This window comes from Nicotiana attenuata, unplaced genomic scaffold (genome assembly GCF_001879085.1).
Source record: "Nicotiana attenuata strain UT unplaced genomic scaffold, NIATTr2, whole genome shotgun sequence".
Classification (NCBI taxonomy): domain Eukaryota; kingdom Viridiplantae; phylum Streptophyta; class Magnoliopsida; order Solanales; family Solanaceae; genus Nicotiana; species Nicotiana attenuata.
In genome coordinates this window covers 361,399-386,196 of record NW_017670709.1, presented here as the reverse complement: position 1 = coordinate 386,196, position 24,798 = coordinate 361,399, and positions in this window count along the sequence as shown.

Here is a 24,798-nt window from a genome sequence, read left to right as displayed (position 1 = left end):
ATTTTAGACCAAATTTGCTTGAAAGCACTCCCAAAAACTAATGAAATGTGCTTGCTTGCAGGAATGATAGAACATGAGCTAAAGAGATGAAAATCAACTCAAGAACGAGTAATTTTGATAAGGACAGAAACAAGGCTAAAAGGGCACTGTGCGGACCGCACAATATTGAGTGCGGCCACAGATCATGAAGAAGACCTCTGACAAGAAATGACATGCAAAGTGCGGACCGCACAATTCTGGTGCGGCCGCAGAAGACAAAGATTAGAGAGATGGGATTTTAAGTTCAAGAAGAAATGCGGACCGCACCATTTTTGTGCGGCCGCATAATCAAGAGCGCGGCCGCACTCGTTATTATGCGGTCCGCAGAAGTCTCATACAGCCAAAGCCCAAGATCAAGGAGAGCGGACCGCACTATAATTGTGCGGCCGCAGAAGTAAGAGTGCGGCCGCACTAATAAATGTGCGGTCCGCAGAAGTTGAAGGAGAGCGACCGCAATCCAAAATTGTGCAACCGCAGAACTGGAACCTGTCAAGCCAAGTCTTAGTATAAATAGAACTTTTTGTCATTTTTAGGTCAAGTTTTGTTTTGTGAGAGCACCTGAGCCGTTTTTCTTTACTGTATTGGGTAACATTGTATTAGCTTAACATTTTAACATTAGATTTTCTTCCCTTAATCATCTATTATGGAATCTATCTTAATTTCTTCTTTAATTTCTGCATTTTCCAAGAGTAGCTAAATTTCTAGCTATGGTTGTGACCCAACCCTAGTGTGGGTACTTAACGGGTGTTTGATTTAGTGCTTGTTTGTGATTGGGTTAGTGATATTTATCATAGTTCTTGCTTGAATTCAAGAATTAATGGTTGCAAACATTGAGTAATGCCTAATTGACTTAGTCTCTACTTGAGAAAGAGAGACTAAGTCTAGGAAAACTTAGCTAACAAGAAATTGGGGTGAACTCAAGAAATTGATAGCCCCAATTAAAGGGTTGAATATAGAGATAGTAAGACCCGACTTGAGCATTTATCACTTGTTTTGTGCAATACCCATTTGGACTTGAGAAAACCAAATTGGGCAAAATCACTCAAACTACCGAGAGGTATAGAGTGAGTAATCGAGTGTGATTGCAATATTAAAACTCTGACTAATCAAACTTGCCCTAGAGTTTACAACCCATTAGGTGACCACCTAGGTGGAAGGCACGACCCTAGACCTTTTATCAACTTTAAAAACAACAAAACCAAAAATATTGTCTCTTAGCTTTTCATTTGCAAACATTAACATAATCAATAGAAGTAGAAAGAAACAACCAAATATGTGGAAGTGCAATCTTGGGCACATCATACATCTAGTCTAGCCATATACCTAATCCCATATCTAACTCCTTGTGGATTCGACCCCGACTTGTGTTGGGTTTTTATTATTGCTTTGACGGCCTCACAACCTATATTTGTGGTGTGAGTTTGGGAGACATCAGCGCTCATCACTCATCTATACTATGCACTTATGTGTTTCAAAGACCGTCCATATGGCTCATCTATACTATGCACCTATGCATTTCACAGACCGTCCATAGGGCTCATAACATATTATTATGCACGTGACCATATGTAAGCTCGAAGAGACAAGAGTAACATTACATTTTAGGTCGTAAGTTCCCGGATCATTGGAATACTTCATGTTCATGCTCATCATGGAGAAACATAGCTTATTACATTAGCACATGTATGGTAAATCAATGAGTAGATTTCAATGGCGCATGGACCAAATTCTTTTTCATAAGGTTCATCATTATTTAGCGTATGACATCTCTCTTTCATCTCGTTATGTACTCGCTTGTCATCCTAAGGTCCTTAGATAAGTTCATGATTCTTGGGGACTTAACACTGAAGTTATTTGCATTTATTATTTTAGAAGCATACCTACTATGATTGAAACCATTGGAACATATAATGCTTCATAATTCTCATTTTGGTAAGCGGCCACATTTCATGTTCATACTATCACTCCCTTTTACTTGCCATGGGAGACCATGGAACATTAAGAATATTTAGAACATTTAGGAACACCATAGCCTTTAATCATGACAACGTAAGAGCTTATAACACATTGGAAACATTTACAAGGAAGTTATACCCATTTTATTTGAATCATAAATTGGAATCATAGACATTAGTTAAATCAACCTCATGTGAAGTGCCTTTGTAGGTGAGAATAAGGATAGAAATTGAAACAAGACTTGGGCATATTGGCATATGATAAATCATGTGTTTGAGGCAATCTATCATGATAAGAATTGGTACTTGGGGCAACAGTACTCGGAGTTAACAGTGAGATCAGGGAATCTGATCCTATAGAGGGAGTTTAGCCAACATACCTTGCTTAAGCTTCCCTTAGATTACCACAACATCCCAATACTTCTAGCAATTATAATCAACTAGAGATATGACAAACTTAAACCATAATTAGGAAGAGATTCATGGGTACAACTTACATAGGCATTTCATCACGCACTAGGTGTGCAAATTTGACGACAAGGTTCTCTTATAAGATTCCTTCACCCCACAAACCATATCAACCAACAATTCATCACGGGTACTTCTACGACCTCCAGGACCCCTTTATCGAAACATGAATGCCATAACATCTACTCCCCGGCCCACTTAGACCCAAAACAAACTTGCATGGATGATGTAGGACAAGAATTTACCTGGATAGGTGATGGCCTAGTGAGTGATTCCCTTGAATCTTCAAGATTGGGGCAAGGATTAATGAGCAAAGCACTTGCGGATTCCTCATCTCTTTCTATAGCACTACTCTCTCTCTCTCTCTCTAAAACATCAACTGGAAGCTTCTAAAATAACCCTCAAGGTCTTTTTATGAAAATGGGGTCAAGTAAAATTTCCTCAAACTTAAGCCTTCGAACCAGGTCGGCGATCGCAAACCGGATCGCAAAAGAGATATGCGGTCTACAAAGTGAACAGCAGAAATGATCCCAAAAATTAGGTTGTTCGGGTTAGGTCTGCGGCGGGTCTGCGGTTCGTAGACCAGTTATGCGGCCGCAGAATCACCATCCAAAATTTTGCATGATGAATCTCCGATGGATGTGAGGCCCGCAAAATTATTATGCGGTCGCATGATGGACCGCAAAACGACCTCCAAAAATTCGGTCTTTTTCTGTTGCACTCCGCGATCGATCTGTGGTCCGCGAAGTGGTTCTATGGTCGTATAGTGGACCACATAAATTCTATGTCCAGCAAATATTATTCTTCCAACTCTCCAACGCATTCCACAACCTAAAAAGTCCATACCGCGCCTACCTCTGCACCACAAAGCCCCGGGTTCTAGGTAAAATTTTCATGGGGCCTTACAACACCAAGGATCAATACTCAACCTGTTCTTATTTGCCTTGATGATGGACGCACTGACATGCCATATTCAAGGGGAGGTTCCTTAGTGTACATTATTCACTGATGACATAGTTCTGATAGATGAGATGCGAGATGGTATTAACGAGAGCCTGGAGGTTTGGAGATCGACCCTTGAATCTAAGGGTTACAAGTTGAACAGGACTGAAATGGAATATTTGGAGTACAAGTTCAGCGTGGAGCCGAGGAAAACAGGCTTGGAAGTGAAGCTTGAATCACATGTAATCCCCAAGAGAGGCAGTTTCAAGTATCTTGGGTCGGTTATCCAGGGGGATGGGGAGATCAACGAGGATGCCACACACCGTATAGGGGTAGAGTGGATGAAATAAAAATTAGCATCCGGAGTCCTGTGTGACAAGAAAGTGCTACCGATACTCAAAGGTAAGTTTTATAGAGCGGTGGTTAGAACTGCCATGTTGTATGAGGCTGAGTGTTAGCTAGTTAAGAACCCACATACCTAGAAGATGAAAATAGCAGAAATGAGGATGTTGAGGTGGATGTGCGGGTACACTAGGATGTATAGGATTAGGAATGAAGATATTCGGAAGAAGGTGGGCATGGCTCCTATGGATGACAAGATGAAGGAAGCGAGACTCAGATGGTTCGGGCATGTACGGAGGAGCCCAGATGCCCCGGTAAGGAGGTGTGAGCAGTTGGTTTTGACAGGTACGGGAAGAGGTAGAGGGTGGCCTAAGAGTATTGGGGAGAGGTGATCAGACAAGACATGACGTGGCTTCAGATTTTCGGAGACATAGCCCTTGATAAGAACATGTGGAGGTCGAGCATTAGGGTCAGGTTAGGAGGTAGTTGAGTATTTTTCTACTTCGTACCAGTGTGAGGCTAGTCTGATAGGGTTTTGTCTTCGACTGCTAGTGGTTCATGTTGTGTTCACACTATTCTCCCGTTTTCATTCTGCCATGCCTTATTTCCTGGTTATTGTTATTGTTTTTCATCTATTTTCTAGTTCTTATGATGCTATCATTATTTCTTGATTTTCTATTGATGGTACTGATATAGTGTTTCTTTTATTTTCATTTTCTTGAGTCGATGATCTTTCGGAAACAGCCTCTCTACTCCCTCGGGTAGGGGTAAGGTCTGCGTACACACTGCCCTCTCCAAACCCCACTTATGGAATTTCACTGGGTTGTTGTTGTTGGAATGATGTGTGTGGTTTAGGAGAATTCCATATCTCGATATTTATATTTACAACTCAAACAAGTTTTGCAGAAAATGAAAATAAAATATATTCGGTTCGGCTAAGTGAAGCTGAGCATACATGTACAAAAACAAAGGCCCATAACCACTGGGCTTAACCTCTATCATACACGCGCTCCATTTTTGAATAAATCCTCGTATCAAGAATTTTTGTGTAAAGAATGTGAAGAACGGGTCCGTTTTAAGCTGAAGGTGACAACCACTCCAAATTTGGATATCAACTGATGATCCAGGAAAGTAAACTCTTTCTGATTATATGTAATTGAAATATTTATCAAAAAATCCAAATATTAGTTTAAATTTTCATTTTTTTCCATTGTAGTCATCAAAGAAGAGGCTTTAGGCCTATAAAAGGGGCTCTCACACCCAAAAAAAGGAGCAAACTTCATTTGTAGCCATCCGAAAAAAACGTAAAAATAGCACGGGCTAGCCAGTTTTCGGACTGGTCATTCAAAAATAGCCAGCGTTTGCAAAGTCATTGAAAAATAACCACTATTTTGCTGCAACACGAAAAGTTCCAACATAATATACTGGAGATCGGTACACCTGTGTATGAACTTCCAGCATATTATTCTGGAACTTCAACACGCGGAAAGTTCCAGCATAATATACTGGAGATTGGAGCATCTGTATATGAACTTCCAGCATATTATGCTGGACCGGTATATCATACTGGAACTCCAGTATATTATGCTGGAGTTCCAGTATATTATGCTGGAGTTTCAGCATATTATACTGGAATTCCAGTATATTATGCTGGAGTATTTTTCGGATTTTGAACAGTGTTTTCGTTCAGATTTATCTTTCATGAAAAGTGGCTAAATTTCGATTACTTTTGAAATTGTGGCTATTTTTGAATGGCCACTTGTAAATTTGGCTATTTTTGAATTTCTCCCAGGAAAAACTAATGACAATAGGTAGCCACAAAATAACCATACAATTAAGGAAATTTTACCTCCTAGAGCAAAGGTATACGCCCCATTTATTATAAACCAAAATTATTTTAAAATACTATTTTCTATAGCTACCTTTTATACTTTATAGCAAAATAGGTATTTATGGTATACACTACTATTGAGGCATGAAATATGCTATTTATGTTTTTCCTTTCTCTTTCTTTCAATTAACACAAGATTTTCTCTCAGATTTTTTCTTCTTTCTCTCTCTCTCTCTCTTCCTTCTCTCTCTTTCTTTCAATTAACACACGATTCTCTCTCAAATTCCAATAAAAAGTTTCTTCTTTCTTTCTCTCTCTTCCTTCTCTCTTTGTTCGAGCATAATACCTGCTTAGTTTATACGCCGGATATTGTTTGTACTGCTTAATTTCAATGCCGGATATTTGCAATGGATTTGTACTGCAATATTAGAAAGAGAGAGACTGCGGCTCTCTTCTACACCAGATATTGCAATGGATTCCTCTACACGAATACTGCACACCGAAGAAGACTTGAGGGCCGGGTTTTTTGTTCATCTCCATTTTTAATGTTAATACAAGGTATACAATATTTTGCTTGGCCGGAAAACGCCATCTCTGGCGAACTCTCTCCCTTCTTTTCTATTTAGTCACATACAATGATACAAGCACATTGCATTCTGTACAAATTCACTCAAATACATTATATTTTTATATAAATACATTATTTTTTGCATGTATTTATGTATTTCGAAGGTTTATATTTTTTTTAATACAGCTGAATACACATGTATTCATGCATGAATACATGATATAAACATTGAAATACTCTGAATACATACATTAAAATAGAATAGAATATAAACAGTAAATATATTTAATTTTAAAATACAGTAAAATACACTGAATACAACTGAAAAATTATTTTAATTAATTGGATTGATAATGAGGAATGTAAGAATTGATTTTGTTGAGTTATATTAAGAGTGTATCATGCTAATCGATATTATTTCTGTTATTAGACAGCTGGACATACCTATTTTTAAGGTGATTGTCGTTAACTGCATTGATTTAAGGCGCTTTTTGCTGCTGTATTTATGAATACAGCAGCGCGAATACATGTGAATACATGCGCGTATAGCTGGACTGCCTTAATTTTAGGCGCTTTTTGCTGCCGTATTCATGAATACAACAGCGCGAATACATGTGCGTACAGGTGGAGTGCCCTGATTTTAGGCGCTTTTTTGTTGTTGTATTCATGAATACAGCAGCGCGAATACATGTGAATACATGTGCGTACAGCTGGATTGCCCTGATTTTAGGCGCTTTTTGTTGATGTATTCATAAATACAGCAGCGCGAATACATGTGAATACTTGTGCGTACAGCTGGATTGCCCTAATTTTAGGCGCTTTTGTTGATGTATTCATGAATACAGCCGCGTGAATACACTACCGTAACAACTGAATAGTAGATATAGGGAGTAATTATTTATATGGTAGCTATAGGAAGTTAATAGCCACTAAACAATAGTAGTTTTTGAAAATTCCTCTACAATTAATAGCCCAAAACCAATTACAAGGGCTAGCCCAAAACTACTGCCACTCTTCCCCCTTCAAATTTCAAACTTTTCAACTCCGTAACTAACTTTAATCCATACCTTCCCTTTACTCTGCCACCTACTTAGAGAAATTCGAGGTAAATTGTTTGGTTTACTTCACAATAATAAGTATACTTGGTTTACTGCAAAAACAGCAAAAATTGAGGTATTTTCCTCTCTTCTGTCTACTTCACAATAAAGTATACTTGCTCCAACAAACATTCATAAGGGTTTTGTTTTATAGACGACTAAACAAATACAATAAAATTGTAATATTTTTACGTCCTCCCTACTCATTTTATGGTGCTATTTGTACCTCATGGCCCATTCCCATTTTGAATTTAAGAAAATGACCTTTTAAGATCTCTTATGTGTAAAAGACAGATCTATTACGTGTAAAAGTAAATCTCCCATGTGTAAAAAAAGAGGTAGGGTCATAAAACTAAAAATAAGTTTGTAAATGTGATGACCCTAAAGGTCATCACACGTTTTGAAAGTAAATTCTGTGTTCCGAGGCCTTGAAACCTCCTTTTTGTCTCACCTCGATTTGTGTGCACAGTCCGGGCGCGTATCCGGAAAGCCATTATGTGAAAATCTGTGAAAATAAGAAATTTTGCTTTTAAAATGAATTTAAGTTGACTTCGGTCAATATTTTGGATAAACGGACCCGTGATTTGACGGTCCCTGAGGGTCCGTAGAAAAATATGGGACTTGGGCGTATGCCCGGAATTGAATTCCGAGGTCCCAAGCCCGAGAAATGAATTTTTAAAGAAAATTATTTTTTGGAATATATATGAGTTTTTGGAAATGAAATGTGTTCGGAATTCGATGGTATCGGGCCCGTATTTTGGTTCCGGAGCCCGATACAGGTCTTATATGTGATTTAAGTTGAGCCTGTAAAATTTGGTAAGAAACAGAGGTCATATGACGTGATTCGGAACCTTAGTTGTAAAATTTGAAACTTTGAAAGTTCTTGAGAATTTCTTTGATTTTGATGCTAAATTCATAGTTGTTGATGTTATTTTGGTGATTTGAATACACGAGCAAGTCCGTATGATATTTTTGGGTTAGTGTGCATGTTTGGTTTGGAGCCCCGAGGGCTTGTGTGAGTTTTGGATAGGCCACGGAGTGAAATTTAGACTTGGGAAAAAAAAATTGCAGGTTGCATGTCTAGTGCTGGCCTCTGATCTCGCAATTGCGAGATCAGGGATCGCAAATGCGATGTCTGAGATCTTGGGAACTACGAGGTGCCCTTTGCAATTTTGAAGTAGGCCCTGGCCAGCCTTGCTCGCAATTACGAGCATTCCTTCGCAATTGCGAAGTGCTCAGAATACTCCAGGAGTCACAAATGCAAAGGAAGCAGGAACCTTCGAGGTTCGCAATTGCGAACCCATTGTCGCAAATGCGAAGAAAGCATGTCTCTTAAGGGTTCGCAATTGCAAACCGTGGTCGCAATTGCGACATCTGAGACTTGCTAAAATGAATTTCATACGGGATTTCAACCATTTTTCAAACCCTTTCAAAACCTAAACACCTTTGGGCGATTTTTCAAAGACAAGTACTCTTCCAAATCGATTGTAAGTCATTTCTAACTCGTTTTTATTAATCTTTAATATCTTTTCTCATGATTTCAACTTAAAATCAAAGGTTTTTATGGGAGAAATTGGGTGTTTTGGGTAGAACCTACGTTTTTCAAATTTTGGGGATTTGGACCTTGATTTGAGGTTCGATTTCAAAACAAATTATATATTTGAGTTCGTGAGTGAATGGGTGATCGGGTTTTGGTTCGAACCTCGGGTTTTGACCATGTAGGCCCGAGGTCGATACTTTTTGGGAAAAACTTTAGAAAATCTATTTTCATGCATTAGAAATGATTCATTTAGCATTTATTGATATAGTTAAGTAACTTGTGACTAGATACAAGCGAATTGGTGGTGGAATCAAGAGGTAAAGCGATAGTTGAGGCTTGAATTGTGTTCGTGGCATCGAGGTAAGTGTTTGGTCTAACCTTAGCTTGAGGGATTAGGAGTTGTGTCCTATTTGCTATGTGTTATTTGTTGAGTACGATGTATAGGCATGGTGACGAGTATCTATACGTTGGTGTCGAGCATGCCCGTGAGTCTTATGTTATGATTTATGTGACTATGTTTGTATTGATCATGCTTAATGTGATGATTGCTATTATTGAGCAAGGCTTGTGGAAAGAATATTGGTATTTGAACATTGAAGAGCGTTGGCTCAAGTTGTAAAGTGAATTGTGGAAGTATAATTGGTAATTGAACCTTATAAATCATTGGCTCAAATTGTGAATAGAGTTGTGAAGTAAATGTGAAAAAGGAAAGAGGTTTACGATAATTGCTCACTTGTCGGGATGTTGTTGCTTTTAATATTGTTCCCTTGCCGGGATGTTGTTGCTTTTAATATTGTTCCCTTGCCGGGATGTTGTTGCTTTTCATATTGTTCCCTGCCGGGGTTTTCATTGTGATTTTATTTGTGATTTCATTTATTTTCCGTGCCCTTATTGTTTGTAATTGTTGTTTGGGTGAGGAAGAGTGTTAAAGCACGAAGGGTGATGCCGTGCATTATTTTGGTGAGAGAGTGTTAAAGCACGAAGGGTGATGCCGTGTATGATTTTTGTGAGGAGGAGTGTTAAAGCACGAAGGGTGATGCAGTGCCGCATGATGTACAATTCCGTGCCATTTATATTGATATTTATGGTGAGGACGAGAGTAAAAGCACGAAGGGTGATGCAGTGCAGATTATATAGATTCTTATGGTGAGGACGAGAATAAAAGCACGAAGGGTGATGTCGTGCATTTGTTTGATTTCTGATTCTTGTTGAAAATTGAGTTATGGTGTTCCTTATATTTATCTGCTATTCTCCTATCATCATTTGATGTTTCCCCGCAGCATGTTTCCCCCTCCCATTCTTGACTGTACATTTCTGCTTTTATTTTTCCGCTGCAAATGATTTAACTGCACAGGTTTATTTGGTAGTCTGGTCCTAGCCTCGTCACTACTTCGCCGAGGTTAGGCTAGGCACTTACCAGCACATGGGGTCGGTTGTGCTGATACTACACTCTGCACTCTTTTGTGCAGATCCCGGTGCTAAAGCTTTTGGACCGCAGTGAGATTGCTGCTTCTTGTTCATCAGGCGACCCGAGGTAGTCCTGCAGGCGTCCGCAGGCCTTGGCGTCTCCTTCTATCTTTTATCCTGTTTCTTTCATGTATTCCCAGAGACAGTGTTGCATTACTTTTCTTCAGACCTTTATTTGTATTACTCCTAGACTGTCTGTGAATTTGTGACACCAGTCTTGGGTAGATTTGTTATGGATTGGTATTGGTAGTATTATTAAACCATTGCAATTCAGTCTTCCACTTATTAAATTATGTTGTTTATTAAATGTTGGTTCTTAATTGTTAACGAAATAAAAAATGGAAACAAGGTAAACAATTCAATTGGTTGGCTTGCCTAGCTTTCACTAGTAGGCGCCATCACGACTCCCGAGGGTGGGAAATCCGGGTCGTGACAAGTTGGTATCACAGCTCTAGGTTACTTAGGTCTCACAATTCACAGACAAGCTTAGTAGAGCCTGCGGGATCGGTACGGAGACGTCTGTATTTATCCCCCAGAGGCTACAGAGTTAGGAAAAACTTCACATCTAGTCTTTCCTGTCGTGCGGTTTGGTTTCTCAATGTTAATTGAATTTCTACTCTGTTCTTTCGCAGATGCCGAGAACACGCGCTTCCTCATCCGCTGATCAGCAGTCCGAGCCCCCAGCAGCAGCTCCCACGAGGGGCAGAGGGCGAGGCCGAGGCCGTGCTAGAGGCCGAGGTAGGGGCAGAGCCCAGCCCAGAGCAGTAGCACCAGCACGGAGCCTCAGGTTGAGTTTGATGATAAGGTTCTGGCCCAGGCAGTTTCGGTGGGCCCAGCTCAGGTCCAGAGGGGTTCATTGCTACCCCAGTACTCCAGGATGCTCTGGTCCGTCTAGTGGGCCTTATGGAGAGCGTCACCCGGGCAGGCTTGCTTTCTGTAGCACCAGCTGTCTCTCAGGCTGGAGGAGGAGCCCAGACTCCTGCTACTCGCACTCCGGAGCAGGTGGCTCCCCAGTTTCAGACTCCAGTAGCTCAGCCAGTTGGAGCAGTTCAGCCGGGTGTGGTAGCCCAGACCGGTGATGGAGCGATTATGTCTGTTGATGCCTTGTAGAGATTGGACAGGTTCACCAAGCTCTTCACTACCACTTTCAGCGGTGCATCTTCTGAGGATCCCCAGGATTATTTAGACAGTTGTCACGAGGTTCTCAGGAACATGGGGATAGTGGAGACCAATGGGGTCGACTTTGCTACTTTTCGCTTATCTGGATCCGCCAAGACTTGGTGGAGAGATTATTGTTTGGCTAGACCAGTTGGGTCACCAGCTCTGACTTGGGATCAGTTTTCACAGCTATTCTTGGAGAAGTTTCTTCTTGTCACTCAGAGAGAAATCTATTGGAGGCAGTTTGAGTGTCTCCAGCAGGGTTCTATGACTGTTACTCAGTACTAGACCAGGTTTATTGATTTGGCCCATCATGCTCTACTTATATTTCCCACTGAGAGAGAGAGAGTGAGGAGGTTCATTGAGGGGCTCATTCAGCCTATTCGACTTCAGATGGCTAAGGAGACGGGGAGTGAGATTTCTTTTCAGGAGGCAGCCAATGTGGCCAGGAGAGTTGAGATGGTTCTATCGCAGTGAGGTGGTCAGGGGTCTGACAAGAGGCCCCGTCATTCAGGCAGATTCACTGGCGCCTCGTTTGGAGGCAGGGATTCGTATGGTAGAGGCCGTCCTCCTAGGCCTTTTCAGTCAGCACTTCAGGTTTCTCACAGTGCTTCAGGTGGATGTGGTTCTCATATGCAGTATTTTGATCAGCAGTCCTACAGTGCACCACCAGCTCCTATCAGTGCACCGCCGCTCCAGAGTTTTCGGGGTGGTCATTCAGGTCGGCAGAGTCAGCAGTCTCAGTAGCCGAGGACTTGTTATACTTGTGGCAATATGGGGCACATTGCTAGATTTTGCCCTCGAGCTCCGAGCAATTCTCAGCATCAGGGTTCCCCTACTGTGGTTCAGGCACCGAGTGTTCCACCGCCCGCCCAGCTAGCTCGAGGTGGAGGTAGAGGTGCTAGAGGTGGAGGTAGAGGTATTAGAGGTGGAGCTCAGGCCGCTAGAGGTGGAGGCCAGCCAGCAGCAGGCCATCCCAGAGATGTAGTCTAGGGTGTTGGGGCCCGGCCCCGATGTTATGCTCTTCCAGCCAGGCCTGAGGCTGAGGCTTCTGATGCAATTATCACAGGTACGGTTCCGGTTTGTAGTAGGGATGCTTTAGTGCTATTTGATCCAGGGTCTACTACTCTTATGTGCCATCTTATTTTGCGCTGTATCTGGTCATGCCTAGTGTTTCTTTGAGTGCTCCTGTTTATGTGTCTACACCGGTGGGTGATTCTATTGTGGTAGATCGTGTTCATCGTTCTTGTATAGTTGTGATTGGGGGTCTTGAGACTCGTGTAGATTTGTTACTTTTGGATATGGTTGATTTTGATATCATACTGGGGATGGACTGGTTATCACCTTACCACGCTATCTTGGACTGTCATGCCAAGACTGTGACCCTAGCCTTACCGGGTTTACCTCGTCTTGAGTAGAGAGGGACTCCTGGTCATTCTACCTGTAGGGTTATCTCATATATGAAGGCTCGGCGTATGGTTGATAAGGGATGTTTGGCCTATTGGCATATGTTCGTGATTCTAGTGCCTAGGTTCCTTCTATTGATTCTGTGCCCGTTGTTCGTGAGTTTCCTGAGGTATTTCCTTCAGACCTGCCGGGTATGCCACCCGACAGGGATATTGACTTTTGCATTGATTTGGCTCCGAGAACTCAGCCCATTTCTATTATGTCGTATCGTATGGCCCCGCCTGAGTTGAAAGAGTTGAAGGAGCAGTTGCAAGACTTGCTTGATAAGGGCTTCATTAGGCCCAGTGTCTCTCGCCGTGGGGTGCGCCGGTGCTGTTTGTCAAGAAGAAGGACGGATCGATGAGGATGTGCATAGATTACCGGCAGTTGAACAAGGTTACAATCAAGAATAAGTACCCATTGCCGAGGATCGATGATTTGTTTGACCAGCTTCAGGGTGCCCAAGTGTTTTCTAAGATCGACTTGAGATCTGGAAACGATGAGTTGAGGATTAGGGAATCTGATGTCCCTAAGACAGCTTTCCGCACTCGGTACGAGCATTATGAGTTCTTGGTGACGTCATTCGGATTGACAAATGCCCCAGCAGCTTTCATGGATTTGATGAACCGAGTGTTCAGGCCTTACTTGGATTCATTCGTGATAGTCTTCATTGAAGATATTTTTATTTATTCCCGAAGCCGGGAGGAGCATGAGCAACATCTGAGAGTGGTTCTTCAGACTCTGAGAGATAGTCAGTTGTATGCTAAGTTTTCGAAGTGTGAGTTCTAGTTGAGTTCAGTTGCTTTCTTGGGTCATGTTGTTTCAGCAGAGGGTGTTCAAGTGGATCCAAAGAAGATAGAGGCAGTCAAGAACTGTCCTAGACCAGCATCAGCTACAAAGATCCGGAGTTTCTTGGGTTTGGCAGGCTATTATCGTCAGTTTATGGAGGGGTTTTCATCTATCGCAGCCCCGATGACCAGATTGACCCAGAAGGGTGCCCAGTTTAGGTGGTCGGACGAGTGTGAGGCGAGCTTTCAAAAGCTCAAGATAGCTTTGATTACAGCACCGGTGTTGGTTTTGATAGGTTCAGGGCCATATACAGTTTATTGTGATGCATCTCGTATTGGACTTGGTGCGGTGTTAATGCAGGATGACAAGGTCATTGCTTATGCTTCGCGTCAGTTGAAGATTCATGAGAAGAACTATCCGGTTCATGATTTGGAGTTAGCAGCCATTGTTCACGCGTTGAAGATTTAGAGGCATTATCTGTATGGCGTGGCATGTGAGGTGTTCACGGATCATAAGAGTTTGCAATACTTATTCAAGAAGAAGGAGATAAATTTGAGGCAGAGAAGGTGGTTGGAGCTGTTAAAAGACTATGATATCACCATCTTGTATCATCCGGGAAAGGCCAATGTGGTGGCCGATGCTTTGAGTAGGAAGTCAGCCAGTATGGGCAGTATTGCGTATATTTCGATCGGTGAGAGACCGCTTGCTTTGGATGTTTAGGCTTTGGCCAATTAGTTCGTGAGGTTGGATGTTTCTGAGCCCAGCCGTGTATTAGCTTGCACAGTTGCTCTTTCTTCTTTATTTGAGCGCATTCGAGATCGGCAGTATGATGATCCCCATTTGTGTGTCCTAAAGGACACGGTGCAGCACGGTGGTGCCAAGCAGGTTACAGTTGGAGATGATGGAGTTTCGAGGATGCAAGGTCGTATTTGTGTGCCTAATGTGAAGGACTTCGAGAGTTGATTCTAGAAGAGGCCCATAGTTCCCGGTACTCTATTCATCCGGGCGCCACTAAGATGTATCAGGATTTGCGGCAGCATTATTGGTGGAGGAGGATGAAGAAGGATATTGTTGCGTATGTGGCTCGGTGTTTGAACTGTTAGCAGGTAAAGTACGAGCATCAGAGACCGGGTGGTTTGTTCCACAAGATTGAGATTCCTGAGTAGGAGTGGGAGCGTATCACTATGGACTTTGTTGTTGGACTCCCACGGACTCAGAAGAAGTTCGACACAGTATGGGTTATTGTTGATAGGCTGACCAAGTCAGCGTATTTCATCCCTGTGGCAGTCTCCTATTCTTCTGAGAGGTTGGCTGAGATCTATATCCGGGAGATTGTTCGTCTTCATGGTGTGCCTGTGTCTATCATTTCTGATCGAGGTATGCAGTTTACCTCGCATTTCTAGAGGGCAGTTCAGCGTGAGTTGGGCACATGGGTCGAGTTGAGCACAGCATTTCATCCTCAAACGGACGGGCAGTCCGAGCGTACTATTCAGATTTTGGAGGATATGCTCCGAGCTTGTGTTATTGACTTTGAAGGCTCGTGGGATTAGTTTTTGCCTTTAGCGGAGTTTTCCTACAACAACAGTTACCAGTCGAGCATTCAGATGGCTCCCTATGAGGCTTTATATGGTAGGCGGTGTCGGTCGTCGGTTGGGTGGTTTGAGCCGGGAGAGGCTCGGTTGTTGGGTACGGATCTAGTACAAGATGCCTTGGACAAGGTCAGGATCATTCAGGATAGGCTTCGTACAGCTCAGTCCAGGCAAAAGAGTTCCGACCGTAAGGTTCGTGATTTGGCATTCATGGTCGGTGAGCGGGTGTTGCTTCGGGTGTCGCCTATGAAGGGCGTGATGAGATTTGGGAAGAGGGGCAAGCTTAGCCCTAGGTTCATTGGCCCGTTTGAGATTCTTGATCGAGTGGGAGAGATGGCTTATAGACTTGCGTTGCCACCGAGCTTATCAGCCGTGCATCCGGTGTTTCATGTGTCCATTCTTCGGAAGTATCACGGCGATCCATCCCATGTGTTAGATTTCAGCACTGTCCAGTTGGACAAGGACTTGTCTTATGAGGAGGAGCCGGAAGCTATTCTATACCGGCAGGTTCGTCAGTTGAGATCGAAGAGTTTCCCTTCTGTTCGTGTTCAGTGGAGAGGTCAGCCTGCTGAGGCATCGACCTGGGAGTCCAAGTTCGATATGCGGAGCCGATACCCCCATCTTTTCTCCGACTCAGGTACTTCCTTCTTATGTCCGTTCGAGGACGAACGGTTGTTTTAGAGGTGGAGGATGTGATGACCCAAAAGGTCATCACACGTTTTGAAAGTAAATTCTGTGTTCCGAGGCCTTGAAACCTCCTTTTTGTCTCACCTCGATTTGCGTGCACAGTCCGTACGCGTATCCAGAAAGCCATTATGTGAAAATCTGTGAAAATAATAAATTTTACTTTTAAAATGAATTTAAGTTGACTTCGGTCAATATTTTGGGTAAACAGACCCGGACCCGTGATTTGACGGTCCCTGAGGGTCCGTAGGAAAATATGGGACTTGGCGTATGCCCGGAATCGAATTCCGAGGTCCAAAGCCTGAGAAATGAATTTTTAAAGAAAATTGTTTTTTGGAATATATATGAGTTTTTGGAAATGAAATGTGTTTGGAATTCGATGGTATCGGGCCCGTATTTTGGTTCCGGAGCCCGGTACAGGTCTTATATGTGATTTAAGTTGAGCCTGTAAAATTTGGTAAGAAACGGAGGTCATATGACGTGATTCGGAACCTTAGTTGTAAAATTTGAAACTTTGAAAGTTCTTGAAATTTCTTTGATTTTGATGCTAAATTCATAGTTGTTGATGTTATTTTGGTGATTTGAATGCACGAGCAAGTCCGTATGATATTGTTGGGTTAGTGTGTATGTTTGGTTTGGAGCCCCGAGGGCTCGGGTGAGTTTTGGATAGGCCACGGAGTGAAATTTTTGGACTTAGGAAAAAAAATGTTGCAGGTTGCAGGTCTGGTGCTGGCCTCTGATCTCGCAATTGCGAGATCAGGGATCGCAAATGCGATTTCTCAGATCTTGGGAATTGCGAGGTGCCCTTCGCAATTGCGAAGTAGGCCTTGGCCAGCCTTGCTCGCAATTACGAGCATTCCTTCGCAATTGCGAAATGCTCAGAATACTCCAGGAGTCGCAAATGCGATAATAACTTCGCAAATGCGAAAGAAGCAGGAACCTTCAGGGTTCGCAATTGCGAACCCATTGTCGCAAATGCGAAGAAAGCAGGTCTCTTAAGGGTTCGCAATTGCGAACCCTGGTCGCNTTTTGCAGGTCTGCAGGCTTCGCAAATGCGAAGCCTGGCTCACAAGTGCGAGCTCGCAAATGCGAGGAAATCATCGCAAATGCGATACTGGACCTGGGCTGCCTTGGTCGCAAATGCGACTTTTCTATCACAAATGCGATATCGCAAATGCGACATGGTCCTTCGCAAATGCGAAGTTGACCGGAATTTGCACTGTGTCGCAAATGCGACATATCTTCGCATTTGCGAAGTTAACAGGTTCTGAAGGGTTCGCAATTGCGAACCCTGATCGCAATTGCGACATCTGCAACCTGCAAAATCATAACTTAGACGCATTTCAACCATTTTTTAAACCCTTTTCAAAACCTAAACACCTTTGGGCGATTTTTCAAAGACAAGTACTCTTCCAAATCGATTGTAAGTCAATTCTAACTCGTTTTTATTAATCTTTAACATCTTTTCTCATGATTTCAACTCAAAATCAAAGGTTTTCATGGGGGAAATTGGGTGTTTTGGGTAGAACCTAGGTTTTTCAAATTTTGGGGATTTGGACCTCGATTTGAGGTCCGATTTCAAAACAAATTATATATTTGAATTCGTAAGTGAATGGGTGATCGGGTTTTGGTTCGAACCTCGGGTTTTGACTATGTGGGCCCGGGGTCGATTTTTGACTTTGTGGAAAAAACTTTAGAAAATCTATTTTCATGCATTAGAAATGATTCATTTAGCTTTTATTGATATAGTTAAGTAACTTGTGACTAGATACAAGTGAATTGGTGGTGGAATCAAGAGGTAAAGCGATAGTTGAGGCTTGAATTGTGTTCGTGGCATCGAGGTAAGTGTTTGGTCTAACCTTAGCTTGAGGGATTAGGAGTTGTGTCCTATTTGCTATGTGTTATTTATTGAGTACGACGTATAGGCATGGTGACGAGTATCTATACGTTAGTGTCAAGCATGCCCGTGAGTCTTATGTTATGATTTATGTGACTCTGTTTGTATTGATCATGCTTAATGTGATGATTGCTATTATTGAGCAAGGCTTGTGGAAAGCATATTGGTATTTGAACATTGAAGAGCGTTGGCTCAAGTTGTAAAGTGAATTGTGGAAGTATAATTGGTAATTGAACCTTATAGAGCATTGGCTCAAATTGTGAATAGAGTTGTGAAGTAAATGTGAAAAACGAAAGAGGTTTACGATAATTGCTCCCTTGCTGGGATGTTGTTGCTTTTAATATTGTTCCCTTGCCGGGATGTTGTTGCTTTTCAAATTGCTCCCTTGCCAGGACGTTGTTACTTTTGATATTGTTCCCTTGCCGGGATATTCATTGTGATTTTATTTGTGATTTCATTTATTTTCCTTGCCCTTAATGTTTGTGATTGTTGTTTGGGTGAGGAAGAGTGTTAAAGCACGAATGGTGATGTCGTGCATTGTTTTGGTGAGAGAGTGTTAAAGCACGAAGGGTGATGCCGTGTATGATTTTTGTGAGAAAGAGTGTTAAAGCACGAAGGGTGATGTCGTACCGCACGATGTACAACTCCGTGCCGATTATATTGATATTCATGGTGAGGACGAGAGTAAAAGCATGAAGGGTGATGCCGTGCAGATTATATTGATTCTTATGGTGAGGACGAGAGTAAAAGCACGAAGGGTGATGCCGTGCATTTGTTTGATTTCTGATTCTTGTTGAAAATTGAGTTATGGTGTTCCTTATATTTATCTGTTGTTGTCCTGTCATCATTTGATGTTTCCCCGTAGCATGTTTCCCCCTCCCATCCTTGACTGTACATTTTTGCTTTTACTTTTCCGCTGTAAATAATTTAAGTGCACAGGTTTATTTGGTAGTCTGGTCCTAGCCTCGTCACTACTTCGCCGAGGTTAGGCTAGGCACTTACCAGCACATAGGGCCGGTTGTGCTAATACTACACTCTGCACTCTTTTGTGCAGATTCCGGTGCTATAGCTTCGGACCGCAGTGAGATTGCTGCTTCTTATTCATCAAGCGACCCGAGGTAGTTCTGCAGGCGTCCGCAGGCCCTGGCGTCTCCTTCTATCTTTTATCCTGTTTCTTTCATGTATTCCCAGAGAATGTGTTGCATTACTTTTCTTCAGACCTTTATTTGTAGTACTCCTAGACCGTCTGTGAAGTTGTGATACCAGTCTTGGGTAAATTTGTTATGGATTGGTATTGGTAGTATTATTAAACCATTGCAATTCAGTCTTCCGTTTATTAAATTTTGTTGTTTATTAAATGTTGGTTCTTAATTGTTAACGAAATAAAAAATGGAAACAAGGTAAATAATTCAGTTGGTTAGCTTGCTTAGCTTTCACTAGTAGGCGCCATCACGACTCCCGAGGGTGGAAAATCCGGGTCGTGACAGTAAAAAGCCAAAAAACCAATTGACCCCATTTTATGTAGTGATGTATAATCGGACACGGAATTAAAAATAGAGGAAGATTTTGACACATCAATAATATACCTACATATTATATATTGTATATATATTGTTATTCTAAAATAGCAAATTATAATACCAAGTTCCAACAATTAAATGAGTTAGGACTTGGGGTATATGCTAAGAATTTTGCATGTCTTTTCTTATTTCTCGCCCCTCATAAAAAGATGAACTTTTAAATTATATCATTAATGATAAAATGAGGTTAATAAAATTAAACAGTCTTTCAAACATGAGAATCTTTGTACCACATAAAATGGGGATGTGTAGGAAGTACAACTAATAATTTCAAAAATATTTTGAAAGAGAAACCTGGTTATGGTGGTATGAATTAAGTAGGTGGCAGAGTAAGGGGAAGATAAGTAGGTTACAGATCAATTATGTAATGACTGGTTTTACAAACGTGTAGTCATTCAATATACAAAAAAAAAACTCTCACTGTATAAAACAAATATACAAATAGACTGCTACTATACAAAAAATATACAAAATAGACTGTCACTATACAATTAATATACTAAATTGGCTGTCACTATATAAAAAATATACAAAAGTAGATACTACTATACAAAATATATATACAAAAAAGACTGTCACTATACAAAAAATATACAAAATAGATGTCACTATACAAAATATATACAAAAAGACTATCACTGTAAAAAAATATACAACATAGAACTACACAAAATAGACTGTCACTATACACTTTGAATACACAAAAGCACTCGGAATACATAAATGATACATTGGGAGTACATTTGAAAATACATGATACACTCTAAATACACGGTGTGCACACATTTCACATACAAGATGTGTATATATCTTATATACAGGATGTTTACATATTAGAAAATACACATGTGTATACAATTTTGATACATTGTTTAGACATATTATACATTCATGATCTAAAATACACTTGAGATACACTAAATATACACTTTAGATACACAAGCACACTTGAGATAGGCTCAATATACACTAAGGAGAACATTGTCGAACTTAAAAAAATTAAAAGTAAGAGAGAAAAAAAGGTGTTAGAATTAAAAGAATTGAAGAAAAAATGTGAAAAAATATAGAAAGAGTAAAAAGCCAAGTGTGATACGTAAGAAAGAGAAAACAATTTGATGTTGGGGAGGAAAAATATCTAGGAAAGAAAAAAAGTATTCCAAAATTTACTTTTGTCTGTTGGTTTTATCCGATCAGCTACAATTTGATATTAATTTTATCCGATTATATATTTCGGGTTAGTGGGGTTGAGGAATAGGGTGAAAAAGATTGAAATAAAAGAGTTTTAGAAAATATTTTGCTTCCTACCAAACACACCCTAAGTATAGGTATTTTTTTTCCCTTACGATAAAACTTTCAAAGGCAAGTCTAGCTAGTCTAGTTAAGAAGTACTAGCACTACTTTCATTAATAGCAGACTATTAAAAACATAATACAAAAGATTAGCATTAATTAATGGTTAACAAATATGGCAGTAAAATATTTATACGTATAGCAGATTTCATTCAATTTAAATCGGCAAGAATCAAGCTGCTTTGAAAGACAGTCTTAGTATTTAATATCTTTCTCTATCTTTTATCCTGTTTCTTTCATGTATTCCCAGAGAATGTGTTGCATTACTTTTCTTCAGACCTTTATTTGTAGTACTCCTAGACCGTCTGTGAAGTTGTGATACCAGTCTTGGGTAAATTTGTTATGGATTGGTATTGGTAGTATTATTAAACCATTGCAATTCAGTCTTCCGTTTATTAAATTTTGTTGTTTATTAAATGTTGGTTCTTAATTGTTAACGAAATAAAAAATGGAAACAAGGTAAATAATTCAGTTGGTTAGCTTGCTTAGCTTTCACTAGTAGGCGCCATCACGACTCCCGAGGGTGGGAAATCCGGGTCGTGACAGTAAAAAGCCAAAAAACCAATTGACCCCATTTTATGTAGTGATGTATAATCGGACACGGAATTAAAAATAGAGGAAGATTTTGACACATCAATAATATACCTACATATTATATATTGTATATATATTGTTGTTCTAAAATAGCAAATTATAATACCAAGTTCCAACAATTAAATGAGTTAGGACTTGGGGTATATGCTAAGAATTTTGCATGTCTTTTCTTATTTCTCGCTCCTCATAAAAAGATGAACTTTTAAATTATATCATTAATGATAAAATGAGGTTAATAAAATTAAACAGTCTTTCAAACATGAGAATCTTTGTACCACATAAAATGGGGATGTGTAGGAAGTACAACTAATAATTTCAAAAATGTTTTGAAAGAGAAACCTGGTTATGGTGGTATGAATTAAGTAGGTGGCAGAGTAAGGGGAAGATAAGTAGGTTACAGATCAATTATGTAATGACTGATTTTACAAACGTGTAGTCATTCAATATACAAAAAAAAAACTCTCACTGTATAAAACAAATATACAAATAGATTGCTACTATACAAAAAATATACAAAATAGACTGTCACTATACAATTAATATACTAAATTGGCTGTCACTATATAAAAAATATACAAAAGTAGATACTACTATACAAAATATATATACAAAAAAGACTGTCACTATACAAAAAATATACAAAATAGATGTCACTATACAAAATATATACAAAAAGACTATCACTATAAAAAAATATACAAAATAGATATAACTACACAAAATAGACTGTCACTATACACTTTGAATACACAAAAGCACTCGGAATACATAAATGATACATTGGGAGTACATTTGAAAATACATGATACACTCTAAATACACGGTGTGCACACATTTCACATACAAGATGTGTATATATCTTATATACAGGATGTTTACATATTAGAAAATACACATGTGTATACAATTTTGATACATTGTTTAGACATATTATACATTCATGATCTAAAATACACTTGAGATACACTAAATATACACTTTAGATACACAAGCACACTTGAGATAGGCTCAATATAACTAAGGATACATTGTCGAAACTTAAAAAATTAAAAGTAAGAGAGAAAAAAAGGTGTTAGAATTAAAAGAATTGAAGAAAAAATGTGAAAAAATATAGAAAGAGTAAAAAGCCAAGTGTGATACGTAAGAAAGAGAAAACAATTTGATGTTGGGGAGGAAAAATATCTAGGAAAGAAAAAAAGTATTCCAAAATTTACTTTTGTCTGTTGGTTTTATCCGATGAGCTACAATTTGATATTAATTTTATCCGATTGTATATTTCGGGTTAGTGGGGTTGAGGAATAGGGTGAAAAAGATTGAAATAAAAGAGTTTTAGAAAATATTTTGCTTCCTACCAAACACACCCTAAGTATAGGTATTCTTTTTCCCTTACGATAAAACTTTCAAAGGCAAGTCTAGCTAGTCTAGTTAAGAAGTACTAGCACTACTTTCATTAATAGCAGACTATTGAAAACATAATACAAAAGATTAGCATTAATTAATGGTTAACAAATATGGTAGTAAAATATTTATACGTATAGCAGATTTCATTCAATTTAAATCGGCAAGAATCAAGCTGCTTTGAAAGGCAGTCTTAGTATTTAATATCTTTCTCTGTTTTTTTCTCTCCATTCCATAACATGTTTTCGCTGGAAACCAATCCATTCCATAACATATTTTTTCCTTTCTATACATAGACCTTTTTATATAATGTAATGTAGCAAAATTATACATCTTTATATTCTGATAAAATAAAATACATATATTTCATGAAAAATATAATGTATGTTTGTGGTATATATACATTATAAATCATGTATGTTTTTAGGAAAAATCATGTATATAAGCATATGTTGTTTATACACGTCTTTATATTTAAATAGTATCATCGATCCATTTTATAACAGATTTATTCCTTTTTATACATGGACCTTTTTATTCAACTTAATCCTAGCAAAATTATATATCTATATATTCTAATGAAATAAAATACATATATTTCGTGAAAAAAAATATAAAGTATGTTAATGGTATATTATAAATCATGTGTTTTTTTAGGATAAATCATATATTTCTTAGGAAAAATCATATATATATGCATATGTTATTTATACACTTATTTATATTTAGATAGATATTATTAATATACCATTTATATTTTGTACTAATATAACATGCATATTTGTATAAATTATCCCTCTATAAATAGTATATGCGGAATATATATATATATATATATAGTGGCATGTTAATATTTTAGATTAAATTTTATGTAAGGTATTTGCTAGCAATATGCTTTGAATAATATAAATATAATAATGTATTAGGATGTATGTGTGTGTGCGTGTGTATATATATAAGTTATATATGCAGTATAAATACATATAAAAAATATATATGACATATTGATGGAATTTTTACATTGTATATTATCACAATATAATATACTTGAAATATATTAAAATATATATCTTGAGTTAAAATAAAATTGTACTGAAAAAAGTTAAAAACTCAAAAAAAAAAAAAACTAAAATTCTAGTTGTGCAGAGGGAATTATTTTTATGATATTCTTCTTTCAGAATCTTTGATGTACTCCATCCGTTCATTTTTATTTGTCCATTATTGACTTTGCACACCTCTAAATAAATAATAAATGAAGTGCATAATTTATCATGATACTTATATTAATTGATGCATATTGTTAATGAATTTGAGAAAATGATTGAAATGAATAATTAATACTATGCGTATAACAGAAAAAAAAATTATCTTTTCTTGATATGCTAAAAGTGACAAGTAAAAGTGAAAATTTAATTTTAGAATACTGGACAAGTAAAAGTGAACGGAAGGAATATTTGGGTAAGTATTATTTATGGAAGAGAAAAAAGAAATTATGGAAGAGTGAAAGAAAAATAATGTAGTAAAAAGTGTATTAATGTAGATGGATCCTTAGTTAATGGATTTTTCAACGTGAAAGTGCTAAAAAAGTTATTAAAAAAAATGTGCCATTTTTGGAATAAACACAGCCTACTACTCCCTCCGGTCCACAATAAGTGACCAATTTGCTTTGGGCACACCCATTAAGAAAATACTAAATTCTAGACAAAAATAGTTAGTGTGAATAAATTACCCTTAATTAAATATTGCAACATAATTTAATGCGAGGAGTAAAAGTCTTTTTAGGGATACATACATAAGGGTAATTTTGGAAAAACAATTGAATTTTTTCTTGATTATATGAATGGACACTTATTTTGAACCAAAATAAAAAGCAAATTGGTCACTAATTGTGGACCGGAGGGAGTATCAGTTATGAAAATAGTTTTTAAAAACGGAGCAAGCATGTAAAAATTCAATAAAATAAAAGCATCTACGTCAATTCATACCCATTACAATTTCATTCAATTAACAATTAAGAAGTATCATAAAAAATTGAAAAACTTCTTTTTTTTCTGGCCAGGTCAAT